The sequence below is a fragment of the Aquarana catesbeiana genome, linkage group LG04 (genome assembly GCF_042186555.1).
Source record: "Aquarana catesbeiana isolate 2022-GZ linkage group LG04, ASM4218655v1, whole genome shotgun sequence".
Taxonomy (NCBI): Eukaryota; Metazoa; Chordata; class Amphibia; order Anura; family Ranidae; genus Aquarana; species Aquarana catesbeiana.
The window spans coordinates 469422369-469442338 of record NC_133327.1 but is presented as its reverse complement, the minus strand read 5'-3'; positions in this window follow the sequence as shown (position 1 = coordinate 469442338).

Sequence of the window (19970 nt, the reverse complement as noted above, 5' to 3'; positions counted from 1 at the left end):
GCCTACACACGAGCGGGCTTTCCGTCGGACCAGCACACACACGAGCGGACTTTCCGCCCGAAACTGAGTCCGGCGGAAAGATTTAGAACTTTCTTCAAATCTAGGTCCGGCGGGCTTTTGGGAAAAAGTCCGCCGGAAAAGTCCGCCGGTGCCTACACACGGGCGGATTGTCCGGCACACTCTGGTCCGCCGGACCAAGTATGCCGGAAAGTCCGACCGTGTGTACGCGGCATTAGTATTAATAGGGATGTTGAAGTCCCCGAGAATGATTGTGGGGATTTCAGAAGAAAGAAAGTAGGGTAGCCAGGCAGAGAAGTCTTCAAGAAAGGTTGATACTGGTCCAGGGGGCCTGTAGATCACAGCTATCCTTAGAGAAATTGGAGTGAAAAGACGAATGCAGTGTGCTTCGAAAGAGGAGAGTGACAGAGAGGGAGGTGGCTGAAGTACCTGAAAGGTGCTATGTGGGGCTAGAAGGATTCCGACATCTTCTCCCTTACGTCCGCTGCATCTGGGGGAGTGAGTCCAGAGAAGACCACCATGGGATAGGGCAGCAGAAGATGCAGTGTCGGATTCGTGGAGCCAGGTTTCGGTAATGGTGAGTAGGTTAAATGAGTTGGCAATAAAGAGGTCATGGAGAGAGGTGAGTTTGTTGCAGACAGAGCGGGAGTTCCAAAGGGCACAAGAGAAAGGGAGTCTGGTCTTGGGAAGAATAGAAATGGGAACTAAATTGTGTTGATTGCGGCTGCTGCCAGAGGGTGCAGGGTGATGGGTGCATGGGGTGCAGTTAAATGATGGAGGCCCAGGGTTTGGGGATATATCTCCACAGGTTAGGAGAAGCAAGAGGGTGAGGGAGGTAATATGGGAGTGGGATTTATATGAAGGAACATGCCCCTGTGTCTTGGAGATTTTTAGTGTGTGTGAATTTAGAATTAGCAGGAGTTGGTGGGTGCAGTAATAAGGACAGGACAGAAGTGAGGGTGATATATATATATGCTGTTGGGGGGAGAAGAGGGGTGAAGGAGAGATAGTTTTAGGATGGAGGACAGAGTTGTCAAAAGCAGTGACAGAGAAAGCATCTTACAAGGAAAAAGAGCTAAAGGAGTAAACAAGTTCACCTGATGTCTGTGTGCTGTTTTTCAAAGTGTTTATCTTGTGTCCCTTCGCTTTGTGCATTCGCTGAAGTGCAGAGTCAGAAGTGCATTCCACTTATAGAAATCGCCACTTTGAGAAAGAGCCAAGTTGCAAATGTGTACCCCCTGCAAATGCTTCCCCCAAGAGAAGCTTATATATATACTGATAGGGGTAGGGTGTGGGTGGATTTCAATTACAAATCAAGAGGTTATAAAGCTTGGCTGGTTAACAGGGCAAAATTCTTAGGTCAGAAACAGACTAGCAAGAGAGCACTAAAGTTAAACGGGCCGTAATTTTGGGTAAGGGCTCTTTCACACGGGGCGGATCAGTGATGATCCGCCCCGTGAACACCCGCTTGCTCAGCGGGGATCGCTCCACCGATCCCTGCTGAGCAGGAAGATGACAGGTCCGTCGCTGCACACTGTGCAGCGACGGACCTGTCAGAGCGCCGCTCTCCCCTATGGGGGATCGGATGATGACGGACCGTAGAGTCCGTCGTCATCCGATCCGAAAACGGATGGAAAAGTAGGTTTTTCCTCCGTTACACTTTATCGGATCGGAGCGGGTCGGATGTCAGCGGACATGTCACCGCTGACATCCGACCCGCTCCATAGGGATACATGTATGTCCGTTTTTCATCCGAAAACGGAAGGATGAAAAACGGACATATGGATCGTCTGTGTGAAAGAGCCCTAAGACAAGGGAGATAATAAAGCATTGTAATGTGGACAGGTCTACAGACAGTTCAGTAAAAATAACATACCAGCATTATTAGAGACACATAAGAAAAAAGATAGCAGTGTTTCAGTTTTTGGGTGGCTGCAGCAGTAGGAGCATACCAGAGTTAAGAGACATAGGAGACAGTTTTCACTAATGTGATTCTACATCGAATACATCAAATCACATTGAATCCCGGAAGTCTGCTGAAGGAAACCAAGCTGACAGCACAGAGGACAATACCCAGCTGACAGTACAGAGGAACCAGGCTCTCCCCCATCCCTGAATGCAGAGACTGACTATGGCTTTTACTGTGACCCCCTGTGCCAGATTTACACATCATTACATGTGAGTGTTTTTAGTGCTTATTGCCATTAAATATTACAGTTTTACTGAGGCGCCTGTTGTTGTTTTCTTCTCTTTTACATATATTGGAGTGGCTTCACCTCCCCATACAAGGCTGCCCTGCAAATAGACTGTACCTTCTCACAAAGAGCTGGAATGTGCTCGAAAGGACTATCTGACGTTTTGCATTGTGTTTTACACTTTTTATATTGTGACCTGCGCTGCTATTTCCTGTCGTATAAATATAATTTAGAGTCCCATTTTTCCTAGATTTGCACCTTCATAGTCACACACAGACAAGACCTAAACTATAGACTGAACACCATGTTATATTCACTAGACACTGGATGGCTGAGCAATTTGATTGGCCGTTTCCATTCAGGCCTTTGATATGCTTTAGTCTTCCAGACAGACAACAACCCCAGCCGTGGACAGCTGCAGTCATAAACCGCTCCAATATGCACTCCCGCATATCAACATCAACAAGTCCCCTTAGATATGTGTAATTAGATTAGATTAACATATACCACCTGAACACCCTTTTGAGCCCTGGAATACCTACATTCCTAAACTGTATTCTTGCATATTAACATCAACAAGTCCCCTTTGATATACTAGTACCCTGGGAGGGAGTTTCTGCTAGGTCAATATTGTACTGTATGTGTACATATATATAATAATATAATATCCCACATAAATCGGAGAACATATTACAAGATTTTGGTAAATTGTCACTGACATTCCTCAAAACGGACAATAAAGAAACCCTCTGTAACCCTTACGCAACCCTCTGTAACCCTTACTTTCACGTTCTTGCTAAAATACAACACCCACGACACGTAAGAGGGCTGTTGCGGTAGGTTCAAACATATTCTTGTTACCACATACAAACATGAGACAAACATTTAGAGACAAAAGTAGATACATAGTCCCCAAAACAAAAATGAAAAAAACAAAACAACCAGACGGAATGCTGCCTTCACTCAATGTAGAAAAATGTAAAATAATGCATTTGGGTGGCAAAAATATGAATGCAATCTATACACTGGGGGGAGAACCTCTGGGGGAATCTAGGATGGAAAAGGACCTGGGGGTCCTAGTAGATGATAGGCTCAGCAATGGCATGCAATGCCAAGCTGCTGCTAATAAAGCAAACAGAATATTGGCATGCATTAAAAGGGGGATCAACTCCAGAGATAAAACGATAATTCTCCCACTCTACAAGACTCTGGTCCAGCCGCACCTGGAGTATGCTGTCCAGTTCTGGGCACCAGTCCTCAGGAAGGATGTACTGGAAATGGAGCGAGTACAAAGAAGGGCAACAAAGCTAATAAAGGGTCTGGAGGATCTTAGTTATGAGGAAAGGTTGCGAGCGCTGAACTTATTCTCTCTGGAGAAGAGACGCTCGAGAGGGGATATGATTTCAATTTACAAATACTGTACTGGTGACCCCACAATAGGGATAAAACTTTTTCGCAGAAGAGAGTTTAATAAGACTCGGGGCCACTCATTACAATTAGAAGAAAAGAGGTTTAACCTTAAACTACGTAGAGGGTTCTTTACTGTAAGAGCGGCAAGGATGTGGAATTCCCTTCCACAGGCGGTGGTCTCAGCGGGGAGCATTGATAGCTTCAAGAAACTATTAGATAATCACCTGAATGACCGCAACATACAGGGATATGTAATACTGACACATAATCACACACATAGGTTGGACTTGATGGACGTGTGTCTTTTTTCAACCTCACCTACTATGTAACTATGTAACTCTTTTAGCTATAGAAAAAATACAATGGGAAAAACATGAGAGCAGCTCGAAATCTTTGCATGGACCAGCCACACAAAGTTCAAAAACAGGCCTGAGAATTTTTAATCACACAAACGTGTAATACACATCTATCAACTCACTTATCATTACAGATTTCTGAAGCCATAGCTGAACTAATTCCAAGGTATTTTTATTCTGGGGTCTTGTACCTCCAGACATCCAAAGTACGTTCCAAAGGAATACACCTTACTCTACCCTCTGACCATATCTGCCAATCTTTAAGGGGGTTTAATGGCCTTTTCCCCAAAACTAAACTTCATGTACTGTGCAACCGTCTGACTATGGGAAGCATCGCATCCCTTCTCTTGCACGGACTGCCATTGCCCATGGCAATTCGAATTGGCTTATTGTCTTACCCCTGCGTCCAGGGAAACCATTGCACCCATTTAGGAGAGCACCGCCCGGTGCCTTCTTTTACAGTGAATCGACGGACTACAACCACTATATCTGGTCCAGTCCCCCAACTAGAAACCCTCACCGAGGTGTCAACTCTATGGCTTGTTGTCCCAACACTTTTGGCACAGAACTACAGAGTACCACTCTTTTAACAACCAACTATTAACTTTGCCAAATGATTCGTCAACAACCACAGATCAACCCCCAGATTATGTCTTTACCACTCACAGTGTATGCATACACAAGCGCATTGGGCTGTAGGACCGTACACTGCGTCGCCAGACTAAACTGCACAGAGCACTTACGCCCGCCTTGTCTACAGAACAATGTGGCTTCTCTTTGTACCTAGATATTACAACAATAACATGGATGCCTCCTGTTTACTCTCTACCCAAAGCTGTATTACAGTATAAAACTTAGAAAAAACAACTGAAATTAATTTTGTTCTTCCAAACACGAGTCAAATGACCCCAAGCTCCTCCCACCAACTTCCTGTTGCACACCTGAACAGGAAGAGGGAGGGGGAGGGGAAGCCTTGAATAGCTTCATATTATGTCTATCAAGACATTAAAAAAATCTATGGCTAACATCATATATATTTCAACAATTTAAAAAACTTTTGTCCAGGAAAGGGTGAAATAAACCCCCATATTGCAAATGGGAGGGAATGCCCCTTGACTCACATATCCTCTGGGAAGTCAAACCACAAGTTTTGAGACCGAAATACCACAGAACAGCGCAACAAAAGCCAAAACTGAAACTCCTAAAAAAGAAGGCTCAAGGGGGTCAACCAAAGCCCCCCTCCTTCTCCGCAGGCTATACAATACAAGCCTCAAAATAATGAATTGTCCTCTGAGAAACTCCCAAACATTTAAAAATAAAAATAACACACCCCGCTAAAACTCAGTTAAAGCTAGTAAATTCAATGCAAAGTAGACCGCATGGCTGCACACACACACAAAAGGATTGGAGCAGCTTCCCCTCTAGGATGACCCACAGGCCAAACAGCTCAAAATCCTTAAACTGCGCCTCTCAATGGCCGCATGGCAGACAGCAACAAAAGATAGTGGCAGACAAAAGCCAGGCCACAACAAAATGGCGCCAATAACACATGAAATGTAGATCCCTCTTCACTAGGAACATAAACTTCTCCCCACAAAATTACACATTTGAGACACCAAATGAACACTTACAAACATTTCATTCTACATACTACTAGGAACCTGGGGAGGCCTCAAACACAGGCTCTCTGACCAAACAACACATCCGAAAAAGCCAAAGTTACATAAAACACAAAATAACACGACTCAAATATACACTCCTGTTCCCAAATACAAAACAATATTTGGCTCTAAAAGTTGGAAGGTCAACAGATACACAGGACCAAGACAATGCTGTTTGCATGCTTGATCTTTTCATCTCAAAATAAAAGAACTCCTCCATGCTATTGTCTAGCTTCCAGCAATGCATGGTCACTTGAATATGCGGCAGGCATTTTCAATTTAAAACCAAACCCTTTACTTAAAAATATTTTTACACTTATGGGGACATGTGTCTTGGTCCCATACAAAGGTAAAAATCACAATTTATCCATTTCTATTTCCTATATAGATCACAAACATATTACACATAACTTTGTTCTGAAAGTTGGAAAGTCAACAGATACACAGGACCATCAACAATACTGGTTGCCCCTCCCCCATTCAGCCGCATGGCCACTCGAATATGCGGCAGCCATTTTCTCAAATCAAAGCTTTTAATACTACTTCAATACAAACCATCTGTGTCTTGAGTCAGTTAAACTATCTATAAGAGTCATGCAATCTACTTGTCCCATACATAGGTAATAACACAATACTTATTACACAACATACAGCAATGCCGCGTACACACGACCGGACTTTACGGCATACTTGGTCCGGCGAACCTGAGTCCGTCTGACAATTCGATCGTGTGTGGGCTCCAGCTGACTTTTTTTTCTCAAAAGTTTGACGGACCTAGAAATGAAACATGTTTCAAATCTGTCCGACGGACTCGAGTCTGGTCGAAAAGTCCGCTTGTTTGTATGCTAGTCTGACGGACAAAAACCGACGCTAGGGCAGCTATTGGCTACTGGCTATGAACTTCCTTGTTTTAGTCAGGTCGTACGTCATCACGTACTAATCCGTCGGACTTTGGTTGATTGTGTGTAAGCAAGTCAGTTCATTCGGAAAGTCCGTCATAAAGTCCGTCGAAAAGTCTGCAGGACAAAGTCTGCCGTAAAGTCCGCTCGTGTGTACGCGGCATTACTTACACATAACAAACATACGATAAAAATTCCAGCATTATACTAAAAGATTAAAAATTTGTTCTTTTGCAAAGCAGAACCTACCTAACACATAAGACAGCCTAATGATCCGATTGTGAAGGAGGTTCTGTTCACTCCTAATGACCTGACTCGCCATCTTAACTGTCGTTGATATTCCACTAGACTCTTGCGCTAATAAGCGCCCTTTCACCATAATGGTATAATGCATCTTTAACCACTTCCTGTCCGGCCACTGCACATAAACGGCCGAGTGGGCGCTCTCTCCTTCTGAGTGGACGTTCAGGAACGTCCCTCAGAAGGAGGCGGATCGCACGCTCGCGTGCCTGCATAGCGGCGCGATCCCGATGCGCTCGTGTCATTAATGTGTCACGACTTAACTGCTGTGGCTCCCCTGCTGGTGGTTGTGAGGCCAGCGGGCGTCAGGACCTGTTGTCCTATTAACCTTTTTGCTGTTCAACCCTTTATTGCAAGACTTCTCCTGTTTGCCTTAGGGATCTCGGTGGAGTCTAGGGCATTGCAACATCTGCTTTTGGCCCTATCTACTGCCGCAATTAAATGGATTGTGCACATCGAGTTTAGAGTGCTGTTGCACTCAGTGGTTCAGCTTGATTGGAACAATTTATGCAGTGCAGTACAGAGAATACAATGCCTAACTACTCAGACATTATGGGTTTGTTATCGCATACCTGGGCTCTTGTTGACTCACTGCCATAGGACATGGGGTGGGGGGCCGGGATTTGGGATACTTTGGAATATGAAATTTTTCAAGTGCTCTGATACATATTTACCATGGCCGGGGGGATGAATGGGCTGACTGTGGTGTCATGGAACATTAGGGGGCTGGGTGACCCCCCTCAAGCGTACTATGGTTTCTACATCAATGTGTAAATACCTCCTTGCTATCTGTGCTTTACAGGAGACTCACCTCACCCCTGACTCCCTATCTTGCCTAAGGTTCTGTTGGGTGGGCTGGTCCTATCATTCCACTCACACCTCCTTTTCCAGAGGGGTGAGTGTATTAATACATGGCACCCCAGACTAGCAGGAACTTGATAGTGTGGTGGACACTGAGGGAAGATATGTCATTCTATACTGACGCCTGTTCTCTTTGAAGTGTATACTTGCCTTTGTTTATATCCCACCTCCATATAGTCATCAGGTGTTATGGGCGGTGCTAGAATTTCAGCTGGGTCATCCGGATGTCACAGCTGAATACACTGCTCTTTCCACTAACCTGAAAAACAATTTAGAGAAGGAAGAGAAGGACCAAAGAAATTAAAAACAAAAGAAATATAACAGAGATTTTGCTGACTATAACACGAATCTAGTATTCAATTGGCAAAAAAAGATCATTCCCTCTGCCACTTTGGATGGCGAACCCCCCTCTATGGAGGTTTCCAATTCCACGGTACCCAACTCTGATAAGAGATTGGTTTATGAGCCATCCCGAAATTCTGGGGTCGGATCTCATCAAACTATAAATTATCCATCAGAGCCTAAAGCTGGTACGTCTAAATATCAGGGCCCTAGAAATGCACCCCAGCGTCTGCCCTTGGTTTCCCAGCCCCCTCCTTTACATCATAGGGGCGGTGGATCCAGGAGTAGAGGTAGAGGTCAACAACGGGCATATCCAGTTGATCCATCCCACAGATGAGGTTTTGGGAGCTCCCCTTGTAATTGGCGGGACTACCAGGACAGCCACGGTCAGAGGTATCCAAGCCGCAATTACAACTATGGGACTCCGATCCATACTCAAAATCGCTTTACACCACTTAGAGACCACTTCCCACGGGACGCTTATCCAAATACCTACCCCTATTATGACAGAGAGGATGATCTATGTAATAGATCCCCCTACAATTATAATCAAAATCGCCTTGGTTACGTCCAACCATCGGGTTTTCAGAGACCCATGGAGGAATACCCGGGCAATCAAGAAAGAAAAGAGGGACCCGAGGGGGGTGGAGGGTCCAAGGCAAAAAGAAAAAGGACTTGAAAGGCACTGGTATTTTCAATTTGAGTTCTGTTTGTCTGTCTGATGCGGAGAAATCGGTACTGGACAAGGAACTTAAATTCGTCCCTCCCAAGTCTCTTAATAAATTTGTTACATTTATAGACGTATTAAAATTCACTAGGAAACTTAGCATACAGAGACATTTTTTGGCCCAGCCCCCTAAACCTACTACAGCCAGTGATATTCCAACCAACAATGGCTGTATATACTCGGGATTATCCAACCCCTCTTTATTTAACCCTCCAGGGCGTTTAGCACCGTCCCTTCATATTTTCAAAAACCTTGCTTTACAGGACTTAGAAAAAATCTTCTGTCCTAAGAGAAAGCTCCACATCGATCCTTCGATTAAGGTGGGACTTAAGGAACTTTGTGAAAGACAAAATTTCATTATTCGCCCTGCCGACAAAGGCGGGGGATAGTTATATTAGACAAGGTAGATTATGTTAATGAAATGAACAGGATTCTGCAAGATTCGAACACATATACCCCCATATGCCAGGATCCTACCAATCAATATAAATAAGCCTTGGTTGAGTTAGTGGATAAAGGTTTCTCACTTGGGATTCTCAACAAGAAAGAGAGAAGCTTCCTTGTTCCCCTTGTTCCACGCATTCTGGTTATCTATTACCTCCCCAAGGTTCACAAGGACCCAGTCAATCCCCCTGGCCGACCCATAGTCAGCGGGATTGACTCGGTCACTTCCAGGATTGGGAGATGTGTTGACTTCCATCTTCAAACCATAGTTCGGTCCATTCCGTCGTATCTTAAAGGTATTAGGGATGTCATTAAGCTTCTTGAGACTGTGGAATTTAAGGAGGGGATGATTCTTGTTACAGCTGACGTTGCCGCACTGTACACGTGCATACCACATGTTTTGGGCTTTGATGCTGTCGACAGTTACCTATCAAAAAAAACACTCTCCCATCAATCCAGCACAACTTCATTATGCAGCTTCTTAGGTTTGCCACCCGGCATAACTATTTTTAGTTCCAAAATCAATTTTTTCTACAAAATAAGGGTGTGGCCATGGGGGCTAAATTTGCCCCCAGTTTGGCCAACCTCTTCATGGCCCAATGGGAGGAGGATGTTGTTTATGCCTCCCAGAGACCCAAATTAGTTATCTGGGCAAGGTATATTAAAGACATCCTCCTCCTTTGGTGTGGTGATCGTGAATCTTTGGATAGCTTCATGACCACTCTTAATTTGAATGATCGTGGGATTTCCTTGAGCTATGAGGCTAGTACCAGTTCTATTCACTTTTTGGACCTAGAAATTATGGTGGTTGAACAGCATCTAGAGTTCAAGACTTACTTTAAGCCCACAGATCGAAACGGATATATTCCGCTAGATAGCTGCCACCAAATCCAATGGCTTAAGTCAGTTCCACTTAGCCAGTTTTTGAGGCTACGTCGTAACTGTACCAGAACCTCTGATTATCTCGCACAATCCCAAGTGCTTCGGGATAGATTTATAGCCAAGGGCTATGACTCTGTTGAGTTGGATGCTGAAATTAACAGAGCCTTACAAATTGATAGAAACTCCACTTTAGATGAACGCCCACAAAATCCCTCAGACTCTAGATCCCGATGGGCTTTTTTCACCACACACTCCATACAATCTAAACAGATTAGGAACATTTTTAGGAAACACTGGAAGGTTCTCAGAAGCGACAGACTTCTGGGCCCTGTCCTTCCTGAACAGGCCGGAGTCATCTTTAGAGGTGCAAGATTGATACAGGGGCAAATTGCTCCCAATGTAATCAACCCTCCAAGAAAAATTTCTTTCTTTCAACAGTGTAAGGGTTATTACCCATGCCGAAAATGTAATGTGTGTGCTCACAACATTGCAGGGAGACGCAAAACAGACACGTTTCTGTCTACTGTCACTTCACGTGTTTATTCTATGAGACATTTTGCCACCTGTGCCACCCAATTTGTTGTATATTTGTTGGCTTGTCCCTGCAAAAAGCAATATGTGGGTCGCACCATCAGGACATTTTCTGTACGAGTGAAGGAACATACTGCGGGCATTAAGAGTGGCAAAAGTAAACACACTGTACCCCGTCATTACTTACAATACCATAATAAGGACCCTACTGGTACACTTTTCCAAGTGATTGACACATTTATTCCCCATTGGAGGGGTGAGTCCCGCCTCCGTGGAGTCTCCCGTTTGGAGACTTATTGGATCCATGAGCTCAGGTCCTACTTCCCGTTCGGGTTAAACATGGAGTGGGACCTCAACTCATTCATTAATCGATCCTAAGCCCCCCCCTTTTTTCTGTCTAATATTCATTTGTGATCTGTTTGACTCGTGATACCATATGTGACCATTTTACAATATACTTCTGCCTTTCTATGATTTATCCCTATTCAATATTTCCCCCTAGTGGTTATTTACTATGTTTCTATTGGTTTTGTAACATGGAGCTTCTTCTTTTTTGTGATTCCTGTAGAGATCCGGACGACTGATATATCATTTCCGGTCGTCCCAGTCTACACGGGTTCCTTTGACCTCCATCTGATTGGGTTGTCCACAGCTCTGGTCATGTGACGTTCCTTTATCTCAGGGCCCGTCACCTGACCTATAAACCTACTTTTGCGGGCTTTGTGTGATTGACTCCTCTTTGTTTGTCCACGTGCAGCGTTCCCTGCTTACCACGTGGTCCGAGAGCCGCATTTTCGCGGGTTTTTCTGACATGACGCTCCCCTTCCTGTCGGTCAGGTGATCGCTCGACCACGTGACTGCGCATTCCCTCGATTGGGCAATACCAACACGTGATCAGGGTGTCATGCTCCACTGATTCTCACAGCGAGGTTTGTTAATACCCACATGGGTTCCCAACCTCCTGTCTTGTTTCCTATTGGCCTTTATGGTGAGGCTTGGTGGTTGATAGTCATGTGATTACCCTCTACTCAAGCCCAAGTTCTCTGTGGCCCTTTTCACTGATTGGTCTTGTGTTTTATTAATTATTTATTTATTATTTATATATACAGGCAGTGTGAGAGAGGTGATTCATGCCCCTGTTGAAGGCCTATTGGTCAAAACGCGTAGGGCCGCTGTCACTCTCTGCATTGCCTACCATTTTTATCGCTTGTGATCACTTTTATCTGTATGGTGGTTTTTTAGCAATAAACAACCCTTTTTGACCTACACCATGTGGAAGCATATTTTTCTTTTTCCACATATTTTCTGGATGTGAGTAGATGCTTGTTCCATGCACCCATTATCGAGATCCTGTTTGGATATTCCTGGGACTGAGTTGATCCGAAAACTATCTACCATCCCTGGGAATCCCACCTTGGAGGCTATCCATACACTTGCCCGATGTGGCACAATGCCCGTTTGACTCTATACTGCCCGTATTAGAGTCCACCTTATCTGGTAAGAGCATCTACATCTTGCTGTATTTTGATGACCCTCCCTTTGAATGTTTCCATCATGGATTGAATTGTGTCCCCGATTCACTTCTCTTACACTTGATTCATTGAACATTTTTCTTCACATTGTGATAATTTTACTCGAGGTTTATCACATAATTACTTTTCTAGCAGATGGACATTTGCTTATTACATTCAGTTGAAATGATTATTTATACACATGGTGGTTGACATTTGTTTATAACATTTGTTTATAACTTTAGCGCTACATTTTGTAATTTTCTGTCCCCTTAGTGACTTTCATTGTTACATGGACCCCCAATTAGACAAACACCCCCCCGGTGATAGCGGATAGAGGCGTATGCCATACAGCCTTGAGAAAACTGGTTGAGGAGGTGGGTTGGACTGATCTGTAGAGCAGTAGGAACCCTGGGGAGAGACAATTCTCATGCTTTTCAAAATTACATATGTCGATGTCACGCATTGATCTTTGCCTCTGTCCAGATACAGCTGTCCGATCGGTGGCAGGGATAGAGGGGGATATCAGATCTCTCTCCACTGGTTCTTAGCCTGAAGGTTTGTCCCTCCTTCGACACTACTTAGGGCCCCTTGGAAGCTAAATGCCTTCTGGCTTAATCTCCTCCCGCCCCAGGCCCAGATAGCACAAAAAATAACTGATTTTTGGTCTGATCAGGAGGGGCATCCAGATGAGGGGGTGGTGTGGGAGACATTTAAGGCCTTTCTTCGGGGACTGTTTATTAGAGAAATCATTGCATTTAAAGGGGCTTCCAACACACAAAGGGAGGGGGTGGAGCGATTGGTACATGATCTGGAGGTCGAGTTTATCTCTAACCCCACGGAGGATCGGAGGGATGCATGGTTGTCTGCTCAGGATGCGTTTAACCAGATCACCTCCTCGGCAGCAGAGTGGAAACGCTTCTTCAGCAAACTTGCATTTTATGAGGGTGAACATACTGGTCGCCTTTTAGCAAAAGTTGCCCACTCACAGCAGATATCACCATCCATTGGTGCCTTGCGGGTACCAATTCCCCAGCCACTATCATGACGACTCTTAGTTCATATTACTCTGACTTATACCGTTCTCAGAAGAACTATACGGATAGTTCTCTACATGCATATCTTGGATGGGTAGAGTTACCTACTCTGTCAGATGCAGCTAGGCAATTACTGGACGCTCTTCTGACATTGGAGGAGCTACAGATGGCGACCGGAATGTTTCCCAACTCAAAAGCGTCGGGAGAGGATGGAATTCCTGCCGAGGTGTATAAGCACCTATTACCTAAACTGTTAGGGGTATTTAATGCTGCCAAAACAAACGGGTGTCTTCCTCCCTCTATGACCAAAGCCATTATAGTCTTACTATTGAAACCTGGAAAGGACCCCTTAGACCCTGGCTCTTTTAGGCCAATATCCCTTCTGCAATCTGACATGAAAATAAGGGCTAAGGTGCTGGCCCTAAGATTGAACAAGGTAACCACAAAAAATAAATAAATTATAATAATGCTGAACATTTTCCAGTATAGTTACCAATCACATTATGTTGAGCGATTTCTCCTGAGCCTGAATTTTTCTAAAAACCTCCCTCATTAGATCCCAGCAGCAGTCCCCGGGCCAGCCGGGCCCACCAGCAGAGGGAGCTGGATGTCTGTGCGTGACTTATGAGGTGTCACAAGGTCCCACATACTGGGGAGAGGTGTGAGGGCGAACAAGCAGCACCTGCAGACGGAGCATTAAGCAACAATACTATCAATGCATCTTATTTGGCACGGATAGAAGTATAAGCATAATTCCAATAGTTAAGTATTGGAAATTATAAATCTGTTTATTGATTTAACTGTTATCTAGATTTCTAAAGCCAGCAGCTTATAAATATTCCCATACTCATGTAAAGAAAAAGTGACAATGGTAGCTATAAATGAATTTGAATATCATTATATTAAAGGCTAGGAGGTGAATGAATGTTGGTAAATATGTTAGTAAGTTGAAACGGAAAGATTAGCGTAAATGGAATGGAAATGGATGGAAAGAAAAATGAGAATGTGAAGTTATAAAAATGAAAAAAAAAGGAAAGGAAAAGAATGGGAAGGGGGATGGCAGACAAGTGAGGCATGAAGGGGAGGGACAAAGGGGAGGAATGGAGGGTTGGGATGAGGGAAAAATAAAAATATGTTTTTAAAAAAGGAAAAAAGAGGGGAAAAAGGGATGGGGAAAAAGGAGAAAGGGAGAAATAGGGAGGGAAAGAAAAAGGAGCTTGAAGGGTGGACCCAAGGGAAAGATAATGGCGCAAATGTTCAAATGACACCCTCTTCAAAGAAGAGGCCAAATTCCTTCAAAATCATCTTTTGGCACGTGGATACAGCCAATCATGTCTAAGGAAAGCATGCAGGAAAGCATACAATAAGGCCGTAATACAATCTTGGTCTGCTTTGTTGTAAAAATCCAAGTCTCGCGATTACACTGATTCCAATCCCACTTGCATTATCATGCGTTTTTCATGCCAACACGTGGCTATTAGAAATATTGTGCAAAGACATTTGAACATTCTAACTGATGATCCCAAACCGAAATCTTTTGTTTCTGCACAGCCATCAATAACCTTCAAAAGAGCCATTTCTGTTAGGGACATGCTTTTCAAAGCGAGTTCAAAGATGAACATAAAAGATCCAAAGATCACTGTTGGTTCCTTTCCATTTGAGCATTGTTCCCACTGTCCATTAATAAGGAAGGAGAAAACGTTTTGCCTCCCCAACCGACAAATTTTCAAGCCATCACACTTCGTGAACTGCCAGACCCGTGGTGTGGTATATTTCATGGAGTGCGAGTGTGGTGCCTATTACATAGGCAAAACCAAGCAGGAGTTTTGGCAACGCATATCGAAACATATGTACAGTATGCAAGTCGGGCAATCGATTCCTTCCTGTCGGAAGACATGTCGTTTTAGAACACAACTATAGAGTGCCTGAAGTAACGTTTACAGCACTTTATAGAATGCACACACCAGACAGAGGAGGCGACTGGAACAAGGTCCTGCTCCAGAAGGAGCAGAAATGGATCTTCCAGTTGCAGGCCACGTCGCCTCCTGGCCTTAATGAATCAATTTTGTTTGCCCCCTTACTGCGAGGTTTTTCCTCAGGAAAAACGCATTAATTACATCAATATGTTTATTGGGTATTGCCTTCTTTGCATTATCATCCTGTTTCTTCTGCCTTGTTCCTCTTCTGTAATTTTCAAGTTACATTCCCCCCCCAAATGTAACATGCCATCTGTTGGGATATATATTTTGTTTTGTTTTGTTAAGTAAACAATTCTGATTTAAATTATTGACAAATTACGTTTTTTATACTCCCAAGTTAAGGTGATTCATGGATATCTTAAATGCACCCCAACGGCCCAGGGCTTCAAAAGATTTTTTGTATACATAATGTGGATCGTTAATTGTTGTAACTTATTTTTATTCACACATGTTTCCTACACAGATTGTTCTGTGTTTTTTTTCTCCTCTTCTTCCCCCCTCCGGAGTTCGGGCACGGTCTCTCTGGCCAGCTGATCCATTAGGGGTGGGGGCTTCGTTACTGCGTTTCTTCCTGGCAGGGGGGGAAGCACAAGGGCCCTGTGCTTCCCTTACATGCCCACCTGGTGAGTATCTCTTCCTGCCAGCAGCATTCCGGATCACATCCGGATGCCATGATGACACCCGCGCACATTGCGCGTGCACGTGAAGTCACGCAATTGCGGCGGAAGTGATGGCCACGCTGGGATACTGTCTTCCTGAACGCCGGGGAGCCACACATGGAGTGCCGACACGCGGCGCCATCCCTGCTGGAAGAGGGAAGGTGGGGCGGCCTGCAGACTGATCAGGTTACCAACCAGCGGCCAGCTTTCCCTATTTATGTTGAAACAGCTGGGAGATCCTTGGTCGATCCATATTGTTCCATCAGGATGGTTACAAATTTATAGCAGTCTGGAGACAGGTAATTAAGGCATCCTTACATTTTGATGGATTGGACCTGATTGTGCATACTCTGCACCATGGGCCCCCTTCATGCTATATTTTTTCTTGTTAAATATATTTATTGAGTTTTCAGAAAGAAAGAAAAAAGAATAAAAGAATATAATACATGGATACATATCACATATTTCCAGAAGCTTTACAGTATAATATTATACATAGAACCGTCTTACAACTGTTATTATGTTATACACATTTTAAGTATGGCATAGAAATAAAGGAAAACATAAAATGATTTGGCTAGATATAGTTGTCTAGTTGTAAGATGAGCAATAGAAAAGTATGAAAAGAATATGTATCTCATATATTCAAACAGTATATACCCTAGAAAATATTACACAACAAAAAAAAGAAAAGAGGGGGGGGGGGGGGAAGAAAGAGAGAAGGAAAGGGAAACCTGGGGTGGCGTCCTGGCTCATGGCATATATACAATTAAATTTAGTGAATATATTATATAACCTAGTGTGGTAATAACAAAGATTGGTCAAAGTCAGCAGGAAAGTAGTGTTTGACCCATGGTTGCCATATCTTATTAAATAGATCAATTTTATTATCTTCAATAGCTGTCATCTTTGCTTGTATGAGTGCTTTATTCATTCTGTGTTTAGCTTCGTTCACGATTAGAGTTTGAGACTTCCATGCCTTGGCAATGGTTTGTTTGGCTGCAGTACTTAGTTGGATAAATAAAAGAAATTGAGTGTGAGTGAGCATGGTAGGTTTTAGGTTTAGAATAGCCATGGTGGGATCTGGAGGAATTGTGATTTCCAAGGCTTTAGAGGCCATAAGAAATATGTTATTCCAGAATATTTTAACAACAGGACATTGCCACCATATGTGATAATGTGTACCGGGCATGTCGCAACCTCTAAAACAATTAGGAGAATATGAGGGAGCGAATTTAGCTATTCTAGCTGGTACCATGTACCATCGCATTAAAACTTTATAATTCGTTTCTACAGCAAAACAGTTAGGAGAGGAAGTTTTGGTGGCTAACCATATATTAGACCAATCTTTATCATCCAGTTTTTGATTAATATCCTGTGCCCATTTAATAGCATATGAGGGTAGAGTTTCTCCTGAAGTCACATTACATTGGTGATATAATAGTGAGATAAGACCTCTGATGTGCGGGTCGCTCATACAGATACGTTCAAATTGAGTCATTTGATTGAGAGTAGAACTTGTATTAAGTAGTGGTTCATAAAAAATTTTAATCTGTAGATAGCGAAATATTTCTTTTTTAAGTAAACCGTAAGTTTCACATAATACAGGAAAGGCATGAATATTAGATGAGGATGATAGATTACATAAACGGGTAAGATTTACCGTGGACCATGCAGAGAATGATCTTGGAAATTTCCAAGCAGGATAAAAGGCTGGATTATGGAGAAATGAAAGCAGAGGATTATGTGGAGATTTAAGATTATGTTTGAATTTATCCCAAATAGTCAAGGTATGTTTTGTTATTGGATTAGTAAGGTGGATCCTATCAGCAGGGTTTAGCCATAACATATTTGCCACTGAGATAGGATCACTGTCTACCGATTCAACAGCAACCCAAAGGGGTGTTTCAACCATAGCGTGATATTTGGGTAGAAGTGCAATTTGCGCAGCATTATAATAAGAAGAAAAATTGGGTATCCCCAAACCCCCATTCAGTTTATTCAAATACAATGTAGATTTAGATATGCGAGGTTTGGTGTTACCCCAAATAAATGATATAACTCTACGTTGAGTAAGTCTTAGAAAATAGGATGGTATTGGTATTGGAAGTACCCTAAATAAATATAGAAATTTTGGTAGTATTGACATCTTAATAGCGTTAATCCTTCCCAACCAGGATAACGGAAGAGAAGCCCATTGTTTCATGAGAGCAGTAATTTGTTTTAGAAGAGGCAAGTAGTTAACTGCAAAAAGATCTTTAAGGGAAGTTGTGATTTGTATTCCCAAATATGGGAGTTGTTTCGGAACCCAGTTGAAAGGTAAGGAAGTTTGGGCTTGTTGAAGTTCAGTTTGTGATAAAGAGATATTTAACGCATTTGATTTTGTAGGGTTGATGTATAGACCTGAGATTTGGGCGAAGTTTTCAAGTGTGAGTAATAAATTAGGGGTAGATATATGTGGACGTGACAAAAATACGAGAATATCGTCTGCGAAGAGACATAATTTATGATGGTGACCACCTAATTCAATACCTTTGATATCGGGGGTATTTCTAATTAATTGCGCTAAAGGTTCAATTAATAAGGCAAAAAGTAATGGGGAAAGGGGGCAACCTTGTCTGGTACCTCTTTTGATGTCAAACATTGTTGACTTATAACCGGAATATTTAATATATGCTCTGGGATTATTATATAAAGAGGAAATCCAGGATAGAAAGTGATCACCAAAACCCCATTTTTGGAGAGTATATTCCATGTATGGCCATGTGACAGAGTCAAATGCTTTCCTTATATCTAGAGACACCAGGCAAGCTGGGATCTGTCTAGATTTAGCTGCATGGATAAGTAAAAGTGTACGTCTGATATTATCACCTGCCTGACGTTTTGGCATGAAGCCTGTCTGATCTTTATGAATTAGATGTCCTATAATAGAATTGAGTCTGTTGGCCATGATTTTAGCCAATAGTTTTATATCTAGATTAAGAAGAGATATAGGACGGTAATTAGTCCAAGAGGTAGAATCAGAGTGTGGTTTGGGAATCATTGCTATAATAGAAGTAAGCTTTTCTGTTCTAAAGGAATGTCCTTCAAGAATCGAATTAAAGGCTTTGGTTAAGACTGGTGTTAAGATGTGTGCATACTGTCTATAATAAGCTGCTGAAAAGCCATCTGGGCCTGGTCTCTTACGTAATTTTAAGGATTTTATAGCTTTCAACACTTCATTGTCAGTAATCGTGTTTTCTAGCTGATCTCTCTGCAGCTGGTCGAGGTTAGGAAGTGTAATATTAGAAAATAAAAGATCAGCTTTGGACTTATCAAAATTAGGAGATGAGGAATATAATTTGGCTAAATTAGAACAAAATATCTCGAGAATCTTTACTGGATTACTGGTATATGCTTCTCTGGATATTTTTAGCTTTATGGGTGTTTGATTGTGTTGTGAATTCTTCAGGATTCTAGCCATAAGCGTATCGGGTTTATTTGCTTTAAGGTATTGAATATGTTGGCGCTTGCGTATGAGTTTGTCTGCTGAATCGGTCAGAAAAAGATCTAAATCTAGGCGAGCTCTTTCAAGTTTAGTGCTGTTGTTAGCATTCGGAGAGGATTGAAATGTCTGGTAACAATCATTGAAGGTGGATTCAAGTTTTGCAAACAGAATTTTACGTTCTCTTTTGAGAATAGTAGCTTGTTGTATGTGTCTACCTCTAATAACCACTTTATGGGCTTCCCATAATGTAAGAGCAGAGATATCACCCGTGTCATTAGACGTTATATAATCTGATAATGCTTTTTCAATCTCAACACGGTGAGAGGGATGAGTCAGTATAGAGTCGTTTATGCACCAAGTTGTGTCATGTGATCTGGGAATTGTGGAAGCAATAGTAGTAATTACTGCGCAGTGGTCAGTCCACGGAAGAGGAACAATTTTGGATGAAATGATTTCTGGTAACATACTGGATGGAGTAAAAATATGATCTATTCGTGAGAAAGACTTATGTGGGTATGAATAGTGAGTAAAACGTCTACTGGCAGGATTCATCTCTCGTCAAGTGTCAACTAAACCATGCGTGTTAAGTAGGTGTTGAAAAGTCAAGTTTTTAATACCCGTGTTAGGTTTTGAGGGAAAGTTATCCAGAAATGGGAATATAGTTGCATTGG